Genomic DNA, 21,720 nt, shown 5'->3' with positions numbered 1-21,720 from the left:
ACATCCTCTATACTATCTTTAAAAAAAATAGTGGTTTGAAATTTTTATTATTATCTACTTTAGAATACCTAAGCTATTTGAGAAATCATCTCGCTAAAGTGATAGAAAAATGTAGTGTCCAAAATCGCATATCCATTCCATTAATCTTGAATCCATCGCGAGAAATATAAGGAACGGGAGGATTGAAGTCACCAAAAGCAGAATAAGCAGCAGAGTAGGAACCCCCATCCGTCAGAGAAGATTTGAGCCCAAAGAACCCTAGCAGTGCGAAGGTTGGGAGCTTTCAGGAGCACAATATTCATTTGCTTGACATCTTCCTACTTTTTATTTTTTATTATTTTCACTACATATTTTGAAGTATATATTATTATTATTATTTCTATTTTGATTCGTCTTTTAAATCACACTCTGGTTTCTATTTTGATTTGTATTTTAAATGACAAGTGATTTACATTACCATCAGCAAAATATTTGCACACGAGATAGTTCATATTTTTACCGGAAGCTATTGACATGTGGTTTTATAATTTATTTAATCGAATATGCAGGTAACGTTTACGTTTTTGGGAACAAAAAATTTACCACCAAATCATACGCGGCGATCTCTAATCTGCATAAACAAATCGTCGATGAAATTGATCGCATCGAAATATATTAAACTATGACGTGAGTTTTGTTGCAAATTGGATATGTATCTTGACTCCGCAGATGGCCCTGATTGCCATTAATAGAAAGAAACAAAAGTAGTTTGTATTTATTACTAACGACACTGAAATCTGAACGCATTATCAGCCCCTTCGACGCTTACGAATTGCAGAATACACTAAAATCTGAAGCCTTTATCATCATCCATCCCTTACCCTCCCATAAATTGCAGATCACATGTATATCAAAAGACACCCAGTTGCTCTTTTTTCTTATAATTTACTAGTTCAGATATGACAGGTTATGTTTGCGTGTGCTGTCCAAATACATTGAATTGCAAATGGTGCTCTGGATGTCTCAGACTGGGTTTTCTGCCCTTTGGCAATTAAATCTTCATTCTCTTTTGGCATTGATGATATTGACTATGGTTGGCATGCTGTGTCTGACACTTGGGAATAGGAGCTCTTTCTGGGTCAGGGATGGGGCAGGGATATCCAGTACACCTACTGGATGGCCCATACCATATGAATGTTAGGTTTGTCAGGTCTCAAATCGAGTCAGAATAATGAATTTTCCATGTTATTTTACATTCAACCGGTATATCTATTAATTGTAATATCTTGTCTTTCTTTATTTTCATAACAGATATTCCCATGACATAGGGGGGATGTATCATCACTTGGACTTTTAAGTTTTCAGTCCCAAACAAACATTTGAGCAGGTGAGAGTAGCCATACTTATCCATTGTTAAAGATTGTGTTGGGGTCATCACACAACTTATCATATCTATTAAGAAATGTTCTAATAACGAAAAATTAAAATTAAAGGAAATTTAAGTTTAATTACAATTTTTTAATAATTGAAAATGATATTATTTGTCTTTAGAACAATATCATATTCTTGTATAAAATGTAATTTATATACAATCTAAAAGACTTATATTGATTAAAGAGCATATAAATCTATGAATTATTATGAAACATGTATTTTTAAATAAAATGTTGATTCTTTATTTTTATTTTATTCACACACATTACACAAATTTCAAATGTTGAAAATTTTGAAGAAAAACTTAAATTAAAAATATTATATATTTAGTATTTTTGTGAATGTAAAATGCAAAAAGAAGAGAAATATGATAAATTATTATGAATTAGCTAAAGTTGAGGAATGTTTAGTAATTTTAGAGACCTCATGGCAATTTATTAGAACATTTTTAATGAAACCCTTATGCCTTTCACATCACATGATTAAAAGACAGACAATGATGCATAAAGAAATACAACAATAGAGATCTAGCTCTTACATTTAAATGTCAAATTTTTTATGCTTAAATGTGTATCTTTAGAGGAAATACATAAAGAAACCTACATACTCACTCAATTCCTCTTTACATACTTCTATAGTTAAACTTGATGCAAGAGTAAAACTCCTGGTTTATGTATAAAGGCCTAAATAAAATATTGTATAAGTATGAAATCTTGAAATAAAGGAAGTAATGTGATGAATAAAAAAACAAATCCATCATTGGGTAATTCTAATGTTCAACCAATTTGATCTTCTTAAGAGTTTCTAGGAACTTGGTGCTACTTTAATAGATTTTGAGCCCCCTTACTATAGACTCACTCTTAAAAGCTCAAAATTTCTCTATTATACATGGATTGTCTATAGAATAGACTTCTCTTTGTCCAACTCATATAGAGGTATCTAATAGACATCAAGAATACAATAATCGAGACATATTTTTTTTAATTGTACAATCTACCATGGTGAAATATACGTAATTTTAAAGATTGTATAAATTGTGACCCTTCTCTAATAAGCTTGCTATAAATTCATTTCCCTAGTGCTATAATATTCGTTATCTATCAATACAAGACTTGGTCCATGATAAGAGACTATATGATTCACAAGATTAGATGTATGTCCATGAGAAATAATTTAGTCAATACAATGTGAATGATATATATATATATATATATATATATATTTCTATGCTTATTACCTTTACTCACATGGATAATTGTTTTATATTCTTCTTAATTAGATGATGGCCAACTTACCTTATGCATGTAAGTTGCATAGCTATTGTTTAATATCATGGTTAGAATATAAGGTAGTAGGGAAAAGATCCTCTTTTAGAGCTACAAAGAGTACGTTGCATGACCTCAAAAATGATATAAAAAAAATATATAATTAATAGTATTTAAGTATATAATTCAATCTTTACAAGATATAATAAAATATCAGCTATACTTACTATTCTTTGAGTAAATCAAATAACTCATAAACAATATAAGAAAAGAAAAATTGGAATTAATATAGTGTTTATGCTTTTAATTTATTTTAATAATTTTCATGTTGCAAATGCATTATAAATTGCTATAATGATCTTAGGAAAAGAAATATCAATATTCTATAAATATTTTTCTTTTATCTCTTCAACTTTTTATAAAATCAACCTAGTAGGCTAAGGAGGTGAATGCATAGAATTTTTTTTATCTTCTACATTTACAACACCTTGACTTATATTGGTCACCATTTTTTCTTGTATGTGATTTTTTGTAATCATTTCTTGTAATAGATAATATTGATGAAACACATATACCTCATATTTAATGTGTCCCTTTAAACTCCCTTGAAATAAGTTGTTAAAATTATCATCTACAACATTCTCCACACATAATCAAAATTTCAAATTAACAAAAATAATTCTTGACTATACCTATTATTTTCAACCTCATAAGTTTGCTAAAGTACACATCCATATAGTTGTAACAATAATATGTAGTGATTTGGTCTTATAAAATAAATCATATAAAAATAGATTCCTTCTATTTATTCTCTTAACATAGCTAATGACACACACTTATTCAATCAAGATCTAGGTATAAAGGCTCCATTGTAACCCCTTTTGGATGTGAAACATGACAAACGTTAAATAATTACTCCATCTGGAAAAGATGATTGGTTGTATATTCTCAATCAAACATTTGTGATTATATGTGTGTTATCAAGTGCCTAGCCATAAATTTGTTTGGGTGATGATTCTTGTTTACATTTGATTCAAATCTGTAAGCATAATGTCCCATATAAGCATCGTCTTCCTTTTGATTCTTATTACATTGATATTATCACTTATAGTTCAAACCTCTTATAAGGGAATCCATTTTGTTTATAATTCATTGATATGTTATTTTGCAGTTGTCATCTCTACTTTTATTAGTGTAATATATTAATTTAAATTGATTATTTCTCCCATTATATCATAAGGAGAAGTATCCAAAAACTCTCTATCTCTAGAGATTTTATAGGTGTGATGATATTTGTTTGTCTCTTATGTTAGGCACATTCATGATGGGAAAAATATACTTGCAATGAATCAGACATAAAATACTTCTATTAATCTTAAATTTTACTAGTAATTTATTAGGGCATATATCTCACTTGCCAAAAAAATACATATTTGTGTCATTGATTTATAGACTTGTGAGCAAGGAATCTTTAATTTTGCAATAACATTGAAACTTAATACAATTTCTTCCAACCCATCTTAATAAAAGGATCAACTCATTATTTTTCAACCCTCTAGAAATAATAATATAAATTATTGATTTGTAGTCTCGAGGTTTTTTTTTCTTTAAGTGCATACCCTACAATTTACTTTAGTTCTTATCCAAATTTTGTAAAATATATATGGTAGAATGTTTAATATAACTATGTTTAATATTCAAAACAAAAAATGTCATCAAAATCTGAGAAATATGTTCATTTAAAAGTAACCTCCAAAATATAAAAAACATGACTTGTTTCTTTCTTTCACAATGTGAAGATCATACTTTCATATCACTTGCATTGAGAAATATACAAACTATAGAAAATAACTTATATATACTTAGAATTAATAAGTGAATTGAATAGTTAAAACCTCCAAAAGAATCTAAGAGGAATAAAAATTGCAATATGAATAAAATATAAATTGTCTACTAGGTCTTATATATAGTGTTCTTATGCTTTTGATTTACCCAAGGCCAATTTAGACATCTAAATATAAAAGCTATGTTGATATAGATATATAAATAAGACTATAATAATGATCATACAACTTAATCAATAATTTATAGACACAAGATAACTACTTATAACCTTGTGTGTATAATAGGATTAAGTACATACAACATTCCCCCACTTCTTTCTTATTATTTTCTCATTCTAGAAAATAAATTTAGAAATTTTCTCCCCTTCTTTTAAAAGCTTCTATAGTTTTCCCTTATTATTATTATTACTTCAAAATTTAATACTCTCCTAGTCCTCATTATTTGGGAAAATTTCCTTTTTCTTTTCTACCCTTTTGAGTCATTCATTCATGGATATTCTTCAATTTTCTCAGTTTAGAATTCTAGTTTTTTTTTATTATGATCTCTAGGTTACACTTAATCTACCATGTCTTTTATATTCTCAAATTTGGTATCTAGTTAGCTTATTCATTTATATTTATTATCATATAAAAATAAAATAATGGGTAGCTACCATGGATTTGTATATCACTTATTGCTACACATTAATTATTATAAATTCCTAGTTAAAAATCTTAGCTCAAATACAAAAGTTTATTTAATTAATTATGAATATTGAATGATGGAAATAACTTGGTTTGACCATGTAATGCCTAAAATTTAGCCAAGGTAAAATTCAACTCAATTTTTTTTAAATTAATTAATTATTCTTTTTTATTTAAAAAAATTAAAGATATATATTTACTATAATGCCACTATTGGTCTTAATTAACCTATCCCTCTAGAACCACTAACATAATTGAAACTATAAGTAAAGACAGTGAGAATACTAATCCTCCCAATTATAATGTTTTTAATTTTGAGGATGTTATTGCTAATAAATTACCTCCCAATACTATTAGTTGTGTCATAAGTATTATCATCAATGATTTTTATTAAGGCAAAAAAAAGTTTTGAAGGGATCTGAAACCCTTTACAAATAAGTTACATATGATATATCATTGAAGCCCCTCAAAATAGAGCAGGCAAAGAAGACAACATGACTGGCAGTAAAATAAGACAAATAGAGAAACACATAGCCAAACATTAGCAAAAAGTTAGTGGAGAAACAAAGCAGCACCGCCAAAAGGGACAACACTAACCTAGGTTCTTTAAAATAATTATTACTCTAATTCCCACCATTAATACTAATAATTTTCTAATGTATTTTTCTGGATTCGATTGTGTGTATTTTTTTCCTTCAACATTTTGAATCACACTCCGTGATTCATCATCAATATGAAAAGAATTCCAAAGACATGAATCCATCATCTTTCATGTTTTTGGAATTATTTTCATCTTGATGATGAATCACGGAGTGTGATTCGAAACGTTGATGGAAAAAATACACACAATTGAATCCAGAAAATACATTAGAATACAAATGGATTGTGGAAATCTCATAGCTTTAACTAATAATTTTGTCAATGATTAATTATTACTCATAACCATGTTATTAGTATTGTTAATATATAATAAAATCACTGTTATTATTATAGTTATTAATATGTCAGATGATTAACTAAGCCCTACGTTTTCATTCTATCATTTTCTCTAAAAGAAATAATTATTTTATGGTTATTAAATCATGTCTTTAATAAACACCAAATATATATTTCCTATGCTAAAATCGATGTCCCCAAAATCCCTATGACTTGGGCCCACACATTCTCCCAAATGTTACCATTTTATAATGGTTAATAGAATATTTTTATTTTCTTTTCTATATTTCTAATAATTTAGAGATAATCTTTGTTACATAGACACTTTTTATGATTCTTCTCTTATTTTCTAAAGCCTCTCTTAAGGAGAAAAACCCTACCATGTGATATAAGCTAATAAGTCACATGGAATATTTAATGTTGGGATTAAAGTAAAATTTAAACTTGAAAACTCCATCCCTACAATCTCAATACATGGAAAAAGCTAGAGGAATATCTATCTTGTATTTTCATAATGGAAAAAGTGTGAGAACTTCTAGAACTCTCCCTTAATATAAGATCCTTCTCAAATTTGATGTTTTTTCAAGAATAAAAGGTTACTCTCTCTCTTTATGAGGCTCAACTTAATAATGCATAATATTTTGAAACCATTGATACTAAACTTTTAAGGGCTTGATCCAAGTCATCCAATTAATAAGGAATTTAATATTGGTTGAGTGAGAAATATTATGCCCTAACTTATGCTTAATGCATTTTCCCTCATTCCTATTTGTAGAGGCCCATAAGGATGTGAGGTAGTAGTTTAGGTGACTCATGGTTGGAAGACATGCTTGTGAGATCTATGGTAACCTCAACGTGCACATGATAGGGAGATTAGGATAATGGTGTCGATGGCTATGAGATTAAAGCCTGATTTAAAAAATGGTATGAAATACTATTGAAAATCTTGGTTCTTATCTAATATTCTCACAACAGTAATATTTTTTTACTTTTTTCTTAATATGGGATGTCTTGAGCTTATAAGTCTACTATAGATCAAACTCTCACAATACAATGATAAGATAGATGTAGTTTCTTTCTTTTCTATAGGGTCATGGGAGCTCACCTCCCATACATAAGCTTGGATCTAGGCTACCACTAATCTAGGAGACTATCCAATAACTAGGATGCACATATACATACTAACACAAGTTAAAATAGAATGAGGCAACATAAAAAACACCCTCACAAGGCTGAAAAGACTATGGGGTGAGAGATGGACTTTCATGAGGAGAGACAAGTACATTTAAGAAATAACCTCCATATAATAACTTCCTCTTCTTCTCATAAATCTATGGGTACTCATACCTCTTCCCTCCATAATACCAACACATACAAGTTGTAGCATTACAAATTTTCACAAGACCAATTTACGCCTCATGTTTGTGCCCCTACTTTAGCGTGTCTCCCTCCCATATCCTATCCAGGTCCATCAAATGCCTTAACTCCAATTTTTATGTTATATGCACCTACAAATTAAAACTTTGGAGCTATGTCCTTCTCCTTGGGGCTAAGTTGGGGTCCTTCATTGAGGAGGACCAAGGTGCTAGCACCTTCATCCTAGTTCTAGAGTGCCTAGTGCCCTGGTCCCCCTCAATGGGGCCCATTTTTTAAGAGAAGGGTGTGACCTATCACTATGGTGAGAAATAAAATCAGTGGCTCTATGTGACCATTGGAGGTTGGCCTCATTGGTAATTTGACCTAGGATCTGCTATATAATGGCATTTGATCAATTAATTTCAATCTAAGTCTCTATATTCAAGCAATCAAACATTCAAGTATTGAATTGTTCATCATCAAGTATTTTGTGAGATCTTCAAGGTTGCATTACCTTGATTCAACCATTGTGGAGAAAAATGTATCATTTATATACAAGCATGTGTTTTTTATTAGTGCATTATTTATAGTAATGAATAAAACTCCCATTTGAGTGTGAAAAGTGAGGATGACTAGGGTGACCATTTCCACTGTCTTGACATATCATGAGCTCCTTCTAGGAACAAATTTGAATATATTTACATTCCTCAGATCCAAGTTTGTGGCATGATTTGATGACTGTAACTCAATTTTCATACATTTTTACATCAATTCCAGTACATTTACCCTAATTTCAATATTTTTACAATTCAACTTAAAAGAGGGCAATCCAAAAAAATCGAGTAAATACAATAGAATTATCAACCCTTCTCCTTGCTGAATTGTGGTTAGATCCATTGGGCTTACTCCCCTCTCTTAATGTAATGGTTCCTAAGTTAAAATTAGTTGTTTTTGATACTTCTATGGTGGAAATCCTATATTTTTACCATTATATTTTGGTGAACCCAACATCTTACACCCTTATTTCTCATTTATATTATTGTATCATAGTGTTTATGAAATTTAAAATTCAAATTTAAATTTAAAATTTTAGTTTCCAATTGAATTTCAAAATTTTAGAGGTTAAATAAATAAAAACCCAAATTTTTAAAATTTTAAAATCGATCTTTTGGGTTGTCTAATATGGATTAATTGTTTCAAATCTAATTTAGAAGTATTTTAAATTTCAAATTTACATTTTTAGATCTCATTTTAATCAAATTAGATAAATTTAGAGGTTTAATTCATAAAAAATCCTATTTTATTTTGGTTAATTGTATTTGTGGGTTGTATAATTTATCACTTTAAGTTTTTAGATCTGGTTTTAAAAATTAATAATGGCACTTAATAGATCCAATTTATTTTCTATTACATATATGATTACTTTTTTTTTCACTTGTATTTATCATAATCATATGTTGGATAATGGCTTCTTTCATTTCACTTTGCTTCTTTTGATTGATATCAATTTGGAATATAGCATTTTTTGGATTTCCAAAATACTTCCTTTCAATCAATTCGATCTCAAATATTTTATTTACAATGTATTTTATTTTATCATTATATTTATAAGAAAATGCATTCCATATATAGACCACATTAAAGCTTTTGTAGATCCCAATCATAGAAATGTTAATGGAAAACCTAATACTTGTACCTCTCCTATGGTATCTAATGTGAATAAATAACAAGAAAATACACCTATCTATGATCTCTCTAATGAAGAGAAAGAATTGAGGAGCAACTTGTTACCATCTTCTTCTCATACACATACCCTAGCGCAAGGGGGGAAAGAGAAAAACATTGGTGTTTCTATCTCTCTAGATCATCCTTATTCTCCTAGAGACTATCTTAATCATCAAAATATTTGTAGAGAACATGATGCTATGAATTTATGTATGATCTATCTCCCAACATAAAATTAAGTGAATATGAGGCTTTAGATGATAAGGATCTTCCTTCCCAATCGACCAAAGAGGATGTGTATGATGATAGGAAGGAAAACCCTCCTCCATATGATATTCCTTCTTGATCTACTTTCCCATTTGTTCCTTCTAAACACACTTACAGTATAAATTTCAAAGATATCCATTATAATGTTCCTCCTCCTTTTCAATTAATATATTCTTATAGGAGTGACTTAATATAATATCAAAACAAGGTTTTAGAGGACAAGGACTTTGAAAATTTGAACAAGGAATTTGAGTCCCTATAAACCCTCCTACACAAGCTAGTATTGAAGGTCGAAGAAATTATAATAAATCCCCTATGGATGATCTCCTTGTAATTCAAGACTTCAAATATAATTTTGCAAGATAAAAAACCTATGACTCATCTAAAAGTGATTCTTCATCAAAAACTCTTTTGTCCTTATATCACAAAACTAATGATCGCAGTACCAATGATCATCCTGATTTTCAAAATGGAATGCAAGAAATCATTGATAGATGCATAGTTAAAATCATAGATTATAATCCTTCTTCTTCCAAAAAATCCTAGTCCTGCATCACAAGAGACAAGGCCTAATCCTATTGATGATCAATAAAAATAGCAACTAGAATCTTTTGAAAATATAAGTGATAAGAATGTTGTTTTTCCTTTCGTAATGTTGAGCAAAAAGCATAAAGAAGCTAGTGAGCATTGTATTTTTCATCATGGTAGTTGTCATTCCCTTGGAATGTGGAAATCATTTAAGTATTTTTTCAAGAACAATTCGATAGGGCCTGCATAGATCTTTCAACTAATCTTGCTCTCTCTATTAGTGAGAAAGTTGTGCCTTAGAACTCTAGTCACCCTTAATGTTATTTGTCACCCTATGACACAAGAGGTGATGATTTTTCAATATCAAATATTTTGGGGCAGCAACATTAAATTTATTCTTGCCTCTATCTTATTCCTTTCTTTGTTTCTATCTAAAGTGTCACTACTCACTATTCCTTTTAGGGGTTGCAATTTCCATGTTTTAATATCCTTTTTATGAATGGTATGTCTTTTATTATTAATATTTATCTTTAGTAGGATGTATGATCTTTCATTTTAAATTTTGTCTCTTTCTCTTTGAAGATTACCTCTTCTTTAGAGTTGCATTTGACATATATAAATGTATTTTCTTGCATTGGACATTTATTCGTGTGAGTATATTATAAATTTTATTATGTTTAATCTCTCCTTGGAGTTTGTGTAATTCTTCTCATTGTCTGTACGCTTGGGGTGAAATGATTTCTCTCTCTTGTTCTTTCTAAAGATCCACTTTTCCTTTGTTGAGTAGTGTTTTCTTATGTTTTGATGTCATTACTTGTGTGAGGTTGTTCTTTGCTCAAGGATTCTCTCTTATGCAAGAGATGTGTATCCTTGGCTACAATCTTTTTTTAACTTGGCAATGTATATGTATTATAAACTTACCCCTCAAAGGTATGTTTTCCTTCATCAATAATCCCTTTCAGTTAGAAATAAGAGGAAGATATGCATTCTTGTTTTCCTTCCCTTCTTTTGGTAGAAGATGTTATGTTTGTTCAAGAACTCCTCTTGGAGGTAGATGTCTTTTGAGAAAATATCTCTTCTTCTCCAAGGATCCTCTTTACACTTGTTGCAAGATATCTCTTTTTCAACCATGATATCCTTTCTTATAAGAGTATTCCCTCTTTAGCTTGGATTTATGATATCCTTGGTGTTGAAAGAGGGTATCCTTGTTTGTGGCTTCCTTAAGACATAAAAATAGGGCTATGTTGACATCTTAAGGGGGGGAACCCATATCACCCTCTTTGTACCATATTGTACCATATCTTTACATGTCTTAAATGGGATGTTCATAATCAAAACCAAATAAAACCAACTCTTATATGAGATGCTTCATTCTTGAAACCAGACGCAAAATTTGATATATGCCTTATACAAGGTGCACATCACCAAAATGAGTGAAAAAAAACTCTTACATGGGATGTCCTCGAAACGAGGCATGTATCTTCCTTAAATGGGGTTACACATTCTTAAAACTAGAGAAAATAAATTCCTATATATACAAGATGTTCCTGAAACTAAACATTCACCCCTTGGAATTTGTGTTTGCATTGTATGTCTTCAATAGGTTGATACACACTTGAAATTAGAGGAAACAAACTCTTATATAAGGTGATATATACCTAAAACTAGACATCACTTTTACACATGCACGAGGATAAGCGGAACTAGAAAGACACAACTATACTATTCCTACTCTCCTTGCCAATATGGATCACCTAGAAAAACACATCTAGAGTGTGTATCGATGTCCTTTCTCATAATTCTTCTCATGAATCACCTAGAAAAACATATCTAACATGAATCTATGATCTCTTTCTCTTTCTTCTCATGATCTCATATCTTTTCTATTAGTAGTTCATGGATGATGCATTCTTTTCTCTCTTATGTGATCACTTGTGTTCTTGAGATGCCATTTTTCAAGAATGATATTAGTGGTTGAGACATTTTGATATCGAGGTCTCTTTAGCTAGTTGACCTGAGGTCTTGTTTTGGTTTTTAACTTTTGTGTGTTGTGTGTCTTTTGTCTTTATTTTCTTTGTTTGTGTTTTTGTTTTAAATTATCTTATTTTACAAGCCCTTACATGCATTTGAGTGAGTTCAGATCATAAGAATGAGGGCTTAGTTCCTTGAAATTAGTGATGTCTTATAGTCCTTGTGATTGTTCTCCTTTGTCCATCTCTTTCATCTCTCTTTCGTTTAGTTTACCATGAGTATTTTCATAGACTCATACTCCCATGAAAGTGGGGGCTAAATGTAGTGTTGTAAATTTTCACCAGGCAAATGTACACCACATTCTTGTGCCCCTACTTTAACATGTCTCCCACTCATCTCCTACTTGGGTTTGTTTAGTGTCTTAACTCTAGTTTTTATGTCATATTCACCTACCAATTGATCTCTTGGAGCTATGTCCTTCTCCTTGGGGCTATGTTAACATCCCTATTTTAGAAGGACTAGGGCACTAGCACATTGGACCTTCTTAATGGGGCCCATTTTTTAGGAGGGTGTGACCTATCACTCCAGTGGAAAATGATATATGTGTCTCTATGTGACCATTAGTGGTCGGCCTAATCAGTAAATTGACCTAGGATCTCATATATAATGGTATTTGTTCAATTAATTTCAATCTATCTCCATATTCAAGGAATTTAAGCATTCAAGAATTGAAGTGTTCATCATTAGGTATTTCTAGAGGTCTTCGAGTCTACATTACCTTCGTTCAACCATTGTGGAGCAAATTACATCATTCCTATGAAAGCATGTGTGTGCGATTAGGGTTTTATCATGTTCATGCCATTTCATACAACATATGTGATTACATTAAAGAAGCAAAGTATCATTATAAGCTATTATAGATCTGAGGTATACCTTTCCATCATTTATTTTAGTATTTTCAATATCTCATTCAGAGTTAATTCCTAAACCAAGGTTTGAGTTAGGAAAACCCCTATTCCTAGCCTATTTCCCTTCTCTATATTGTCCATGGGAATAGGTACAGAGCTATGCTCTATAGAATTGTCATTATTTATAGTGACAAATAGATCCCCTAGTGTAGTGTAGCCAAGAAGGAAGATTGGCAAGGGGGGTGAATCAGTCTTCACTAGAATATAAAACATAATCACAGAACATAGATATGATAAACTATAGTAATAAGACAGATAAGCAAATTGAAAGCACAACACACAACACCCAGATTTTGATGTGGAAAACCCATTTAAGGGAAAAACCATGGTGGAAACCTACCTACAGTAAGATGATACTCTATAGTAGTATGTGAAAATATTAAAATGGGAAATGCACATGCATTCCGACACACTGCCTAGAGCTCACTACTTAAATATAATGGCCCAGAAGGCTACAACCCTCAAGATAGTCTCACTGACTTGAAACAAAATTCAGACTACAATCTAGAATAAATGAACTAAAAGAATACCATCTCCAAATTCCTAATTACAATTCCAGTTAAGTAGAGATGTCTTCTCTGCAACATGCATCTCCCCTTAATCACAACACTAAAAGATGAATCACTTATTCGAACATAAAACTCAACACCTAAATTACATGAATATATCACCTATATATATAATCCATCAACCTTGATAACAAAGTCAGATAAACCCTCAACCCTCAATTACAAAGTTACATCACACGATACAAAGATCGACCACCAGAACAATATAATGATTTGCATAGCATAACATGGACCTAAAAAAAATTCCCAAATGCTCAACTCCACCAAAAATTATGCCAAGATCAACTGCAACTCGCTACACCACCACGAAAACCACATAACACAAAAATATTCACCGATTCATAGAAACAACCAATAAATCGCATAAAGATCAATGTTGATCATAAAAAAAATAGGAAACAACTAGGAAACACCAGCAAGCATGTTAGAATCATCATGAACAACTGCATCAACACCACTTATCAAATCTTCATTGGTCAACATCTAAAAGCTCAAGAACACAACCAATCAACAACTGTCACGAACAAAGATAACTTGCGGAGCACAAAATAATGATCCATATGAAATTAAGATACACAAGACCATCCCAATCAATATCATAAAATCTCAGTACAAGATCTTATCACACCAGAGTATACCCAAGGATAATTGAATTCAGCAAAATAGTTATCAGCAAAAACAACAGTTCAAACTAGATCATAAGATCTTATCAATATGCAATCATCGGAGCAATACATATGAATATGTTGACATCAATGACAACAACATATCCTAGCACCAACAATGACCAACAATATCCAATAATCCTTCGCTTTGGTATTGATGGCAACATATGAATGTGAAAAAAATCAATGCAAAGAAAGAAGATATCTCCCACAAACACCCCTTGAGATCAAGACATAGAAAGAAGTTTTTCACACGATCTCTCTCCAAAACATAGACTACTCCAGTAGAGAAGCAACACCAACACACCAATCTAGATAAAAGGATAAGATTGTGAAGTCCACCGAATTGATGGAAATCAATGCATTGCATTCTCATCAGGAGGAGTGGATACCCCTAACTTGTATCTCAAGTAGACAAATTTATCTATAGGCAAAGGCTTAGTGAAAATATCAGCTATTTTTTCTTTTGTAGATACATACTCCAACTTCACCTTCTCTTCACTGACTTTCTCTCTCAAGTAATGATATTTGATTAACACATGCTTGGTCATTCAATGTTACACCAGATTCTTTAACATGTTAATAGCACTAGAATTATCAAAATACATAACAGTAGGCTCATCATAAATAACTCTAATATCCTTCAACATTTTCTTCGTCCAGAATACCTAAGTGCAATTACTAGCAGCAACAATGTACTAAGCTTTTGCAGTACATAAGGACATTGAATATTATTTCTTAGTAGCCCATGAAACCAACTTCTTACCCAAAAAGAATGCTCCACCAGTAGTTCTCTTTTGGACATCCACATCACCAGCCCAATTTGCATCAATGTAGGTGATGAGCTTAAAAAATGCTCATAATTTGGATGTTTTGATAAAACTTTTAAATGCCTTTACTCTTGTTATTTCATGGATGCTCAGACTTTGTGAAACCTTTTTGGGATATCCTGTAGCAAGAAACTTTTATATTCCTGCAGCTCTTTGTGATTAACTTGATTGCATTTATTGCCCCATTGACTCCCTAAAATGACTGGTATATCGTATACAGTTTTTGAATGATGAAGTAAATCTAAAATGTGTGATTAATGAATGGATATCGTGTATGTGCCATACGCCTTTTCTGTTGCCTGTTACCTTTTGTTTCACAGGTTGTTGAAGAATGATCGAGTCAAACGCAGCCAATCTCGACCTTGCAGTAAAGTCCATTTCCTGCACGACTTCGAGGAAGCTCCAGTAAAGACTCTTTGACTGAAATCATGGGAAAGAATTTTAATGACAAAGAGTGGAGTGCTAGATTCTCTCTGATCGGGTTGAACGCATAAACTCATTTATGAAGTTTGTTCCTTGATTCGAGGATATGTTTTTACTTCAATGTCTTTCTTTTATGGAGTTAGTTAGTTAGTTGCTCCCCTGTTTTTAAATAAAGCTTCTCCTCCTGCGTGAGAGAGAGATAGAATAAAAATAGTAGATGTTATGTAAGAAAAAAGATGATAAGGAAAGACAGAATCTGTTTAACCAGAAGCAAAGTTTGTTGTTAGTTTCCCTATCAACAAAAGCAATGTATATCATTCTGTTTTTATGAATAAAGTTCAATGAAGTTCTGAGTTTCATATTTGTGTAATCAGGAGATTCTTGCTAAGGGGGCCCACTTAGTAGGTATCTGTAGCTAGTTAGTTAGTTGTTCTTTCCTGTTAAGCTTCAGTTTGCTTTCATCTTTAAAGTTTTTATACAAACTCAGCTTTACATTGCTCCTGTAGCACAAGGAATCCATCACTGTATCTGTTCCTGCAGCATAAGGCCAGTTCATAGTTTGTGTTTTAGTTGTAGTTATTATAGTTTTTGTCGTAATCAAATCATAGTTGAGTTAAAAAGCTTTGTATTACCTTCCTGTAGCGTAAGTAGGATTTCTTTTCAGTATGTATTTCCGCTAGGATTTGACAAAAATAAGTTCCTAGTGCATATATTTTGCTGCGCCATTTAAAGTATACGTCCCCTGGTTTGACAAGTAAATGAACATCTACAGAAGAGAGATATTGATCACCTGTTGGAATGCCCAATTCCTAGGAAAGGTTTTACTGTGATTTTCATATCCTTTTGTGGGTGCGACCATCATTTTTGGCACCGCTGCCGGGGATGGTGTCTTGCTAGGAGTTTATCAGAAGTCATTTTTGGCATTAGTTTAGCTTGTTAGTAAAATTTCTTAGATTTTTCAAGCCACTATTCATTACATTGCTTGCATAGAAGAAGAAGAGACGCACGGGGAAGGTTCATCCCTGAAAATCTATTTATTGAACTACCATTTGACCCAGCTGACAACGAACCTAAGGAAAATCCATTCGCTCTATTATTCCAGCAACCAAACATAGAAAATAATCAACCCAATAATCCGCCTCCTGCATTTGAGTTTCCTATTGTTCCCCAGGGAGATACTGACAATCTTAAAAACATTCCCTCTTCTTTGCTCCCAAAGTTTTATGGCCTGGTTACAGAGGACCCAGAAACCTTTCTGTTTGAATTTGATATCCTCTGTCGTAGTTATGACTACAACATAGACGCTCATAAATTGAAGTTATTCCCTTCCACCTTGAAGGAAGGAGCTCTCAGATGGTTCATGAGTCTGGGAAGAGGTGTAGTTGATAGTTGGTAGGTCATGCAGACAAAATTCCTTGAAAAATATAAGGAATATTGTAAGAGCACCAGCAAGGGTGATGATATATTCCGAATTCAGCAGAAGGAGGATGAGAGTCTGGAAGATTACATTTCCAGATTCTTGTTTGCACTATAGAGGAACTCAAACCATACTCTCAACGAGGACTCTCAGAAACTGTTGTTTCTAAAGGGAATCAGTGATGCTTGTATAGATGCCCTGGACCTGATAGGAGGAGGTGATATAGCCCAGGTGCCTTGGGATGATATAAAGAAAATATTTCTTAACTACTCTCGAGCAATAGTTAAGAAAGGTAGAGGTCATCATGCTACAATAGCGAAGTCTTCTTCTGGTGGAGTTTCCTGAATAGAGATAACAAATTTGCTATCTGACTTCAAGCAGGACATCATTAATAATATGGCTACGCAACTGGACACTATGCAAGCTCGAAAGAAACATGAGGAGGTTGATGCAGTTTTGGCGGAGTTTTGTCCATACTGCAAACAAAAAAAACGTGACTGTAGATGCAAGATAGTGGCTAATTTGGAAGCTAAACAACTACCTACTGACTTTAAGCCAGTAGAAGGAGATGATGATCACGTGTTCTCTGTTGCACAAAGGAGACCATGGGCCCAGAGACAAGGTATGCCTCAAGACCCTTTAACTTTTGGTAATTCTTATTCTGGATATAATAATCAATGACAACATGCATATGGACCACCACCATCCTGGAACCCACCTCAACCAAATTGGCCTAATTATCAGAACCAGCAATGGCAACCCCCTCAAGGGGGATGGCAGCAGCCATAGGGGCAATGGACCCCACCTTCAGGAAATTGGCAGCAAAATTCTCAATGGCGAGGCCCTCAACAATGGCAAAACCAATCCTCTGGATTCCTGCAGCTTCCACAACCGCAGCCACAAGCCCTTATGCCGCCCCCTGCAATAACTGCCACAAATCCTGGACCTCCAAAACAAACGCCTATGCCTGCCCAGCCAATGCCCAACCCCAATAATAAACCTCAGCAGCCTGCATATCTTGCCGAAGCCAACCAATATCAAGCTTATGCCTTAAACATTAATGATATCCATTTGAGGTCTGGCACTACTTTACCTACTCCAAAACCGCCTCGGATTACTGAAATATCAGATCCTCCCCATGAAGAACCTACTACACCTGTTGTTCCTGCTAAGCACATGCCAATAACAAATACCGTAACTAAGGAGCCTATTCTGCAAAATCAAGATAACCCACCTTTTCCTCAGAGGTTGCAAAGTACTGCATGTAAACCAATGGAACAACCCACTTTTGACATTATGGATCAGCTCAAAAATGTGCAGATTCAAAGTCCTTTATTTCAGGCTATTAAAGATATTCCTATTTTTGGAAAAGCTATTAAAGAAGCCTATTTAAAGAAACCTGGATGAAAGAAAAAGGACCCTCAAACAATTCATGTCTTAGGAAAATTGGCTGATATAATGTTGCGAAATGTAGTTATGCCAAAGTATATTGACCCTGGAAGTCCTGTAGTACAGATAAATGTAAATGGCCAAGTTGTAAAAAATGTTTTGATTGATTTAGGTGCTGCCATTAATGTCATGACAAAGCATACTATGGACTCCCTGAACATTTCAAACATTAGGTCTACACCCACAGTCCTGCAGCTTGCAGACAGTTCCACAGTTAAGCCTGATGGGATTGTAGAAGATGTAATTGTCATTCTTGAATCTTGGGAGTACCCTGTTGATTTCACAATATTATCAGTTAAGGCAACTTTAGGAGGGTATCCAGTTATTCTTGGTAGACCATGGTTAGCAACTGTCGATGCTTTTATAGGATGTCATTCTGGAGATATGACTATTTTTGATGGGCAGTCCACAAAGAAATTGGCTCTGTATCCTCCTGCTAGACCTCAGCTAGATTTGTCCCAACCTGTTTGGCCAGATGTGGGGGAGGAAATTGAAGAAACCAATTCCTTGGCTAAATTGATGATGATTCAAAATGACCTATTCTCACAACTTCAGAGTGAAGATGCCTTATTGTTTCAAATTCTACAAAACAACTCTGATAAAGAAGGTTCATCTGATCCAAATGATATTCATTTACAATATTTCCTACAGCAACCAGATTCTAAAAATTCACTGCCTAAACTTCCAGCGATTTTTCATAATTTGCTTCCACAGGAGATACAAAAATTACCTGTAGACTCTATGAGTGATCTCACGGAGCAGATAGAATTATCTCAAGGTCATTGTTTGAATATCAATAATAAGCTGTCACAGTCTCAACAGGCTGATCTATTAAAAATGCTACAAGAACACCATAAAGCTTTTGCATGGGAATATGGGGACATGCAAGGAATAGATCCTCGAGTTTGTACTCATAGGATATATATCAAAGAAGATTGTTCACCAATTAGACAACCTCAAAGAAGAGTAAATCCAGCACTTAGGGAAATAGTTAAAAGTGAACTTCAAAAATTGCTTGATGCTGGCTTTATTTATCCAATCTTTGATAGTCAATGGGTTTCTCCCTTAGTTATTGTTCCCAAGAAAGGTGGAAAATGGAGAGTATGTGTAGATTACAGAGAATTAAATAGTGCCACTAAAAAAGATCACTTTCCACTACCTTTTGTAGATCAAGTACTAGACTCACTGTCTGGCAAAAAAAATTTTTCCTTTTTGGATGGTTACAGTGGATACAATCAGATAAAAATAGCCCCTTAAGATCAAGATAAGACCACTTTTACCTGTCCATGGGGAACATTTGCTTATTCAGTCTTGCCTTTTGTCTTATGCAATGCGCCAGCAACATTTCAAAGAGCAGTAATTAGTATCTTTGCTGATATATCTCATGAATGTATGGAGATTTACATGGATGATTTCACTGCCTATGGAGTCACATTTGAAGAAGCACTAGTAAATTTAGAAAAATTATTGAAAAGATGTAAAGAGCAAAATTTGTCTCTAAACAGTGAGAAATGTTTTCTAATGATGGAAGAAGGTATTGTTCTAGGTCATCATGTTTCAAAAAATGGAATTCAGGTTGACCCTGCTAAAATTGAAGTAATTCAGAATTTACAAACTCCTGCAAAACAGAAAGATGTCAGAAGTTTTCTTGGTCATGCAGGGTATTATAGAAGGTTTATAAAAGACTTCAGTAAAATTGTCAGTCCACTTTATGCTTTGTTAACAAAGGATTCCCAATTTGAGTGGACAGAGACCTGTGAAAAATCCTTCCTACAATTAAAAGACTTGCTTACTAAAGCCCCTGTTCTTCAAGGTCCAAAATGGAATTTGTCTTTTCACATACATGCTGATGCTTCTGACTTTGGCATAGGAGCAGTTCTGAATCAAAAAGAAAATTCAGTTGAACATGCTATTTACTTTATCAGCAAGAACCTTCAAGGTCCTGAGCTCAATTATACTGTCACAGAAAAGGAGTTGCTTGCAGTAGTATATGCTTTGAATAAATTTAGACATTATGTCACAGGTTATCAGATATTCGTCCATACTGACCATGCAGCAATCAAATATCTGATGAACAAACCTGCCATTTCTAGTAGGTTGGCACGATGGCTCCTATTGTTACAAGAATTTGGCATTTCTATAATTGACAAACCAGGGAGAGCTAATGTTGTAGCTGACCATTTATCAAGACTTCAATCAGCTACACCTATTGAACATGAGATCATTGATGATAGGTTCCCAGATGAACACTTGTTTTCCATCACTGCACATATACCCTGGTATGCAGACATTGCCAATTATCTAGCAGCAAACAGAATACCAGACTACTTTTCTCCAAAAGAAAAGAAGTTATTAATAGAGAAAAGTTTTAACTTTTCCTGGATTGCAAATAGTTTGTTTTATACTGGAGCTGATCAGGTAATGCGAAGATGTGTAAGAGAAGATGAAACTTATGACATATTGCATGCTTGCCATGATGAACCATGTGGAGGACATTTTGCAGCAAAAATAACATCAATGAAACTTCTTACAATAGGGTACTACTGGCCAACATTACATAAGGATGCTGTGGCCTATACAAGAAAATGTGACAAATGCCAGCATATGGGAAGACCAACTAAGTCCGATGAAATGCCACTACATCCACAGATAATAGTCACCCCTTTTGATAAATGGGGGATGGATTTTGTAGGACCAATTGATCCACCATCCAATGGAAAATCATACATTCTAGTTTGCACGGACTATGTAACAAAATGGGTTGAGGTAACAGCTATGGCTCATGCTTGAGATAACAAAGTTGCTGAGTTTCTGTATGAACAAATTTTCACAAGATTTGGGGTTCCCAGAGAGCTTGTAACCGATCAAGGAGCTCAGTTTACATCTAATCTGATCACAGCACTAATCAATGAATATAAAATCAAATATAGGAAGTCCAGCCCTTATCACCCTCAAGCCAATGTTCAAGTAGAGGTAACAAACAAAGAAATTGAGGTGATCCTCACAAAGACAGTACAGATACATAGAAAATATTGGAGCAATAGACTTCCTAAAGCAGTTTGAGCTTATAGAACTACATGGAAAACAACAATTGGGTTTACACCTTTTGAGCTGCTTTATAGGAAAATAGCCATGTTACCCATAGAATTTGAACACAAAACTTTGAGGACAGCTCTTGAACTCAATATAGACATATCTGAAGCATAGAAGGACCATCTCCTATAGCTAAATGCTTTGGACGAAATGAGAAAAGCCGCCCTGTAGCATACAGAAGCAATCCAATAGCAAAGGAAAAAATGGCATGATCAGCACATCAAAACTAGGAAATTTTCTACTGGAGATTGGGCTTTGTTATATGATTCCAGATATCAAGAAAACCAAGGAAAGCTCACCACATGTTGGCTTAGCCC

The sequence above is a fragment of the Cryptomeria japonica genome, chromosome 3 (assembly GCF_030272615.1).
Source record: "Cryptomeria japonica chromosome 3, Sugi_1.0, whole genome shotgun sequence".
Lineage (NCBI taxonomy): Eukaryota > Viridiplantae > Streptophyta > Pinopsida > Cupressales > Cupressaceae > Cryptomeria > Cryptomeria japonica.
This window is presented reverse-complemented; position numbering follows the sequence as displayed.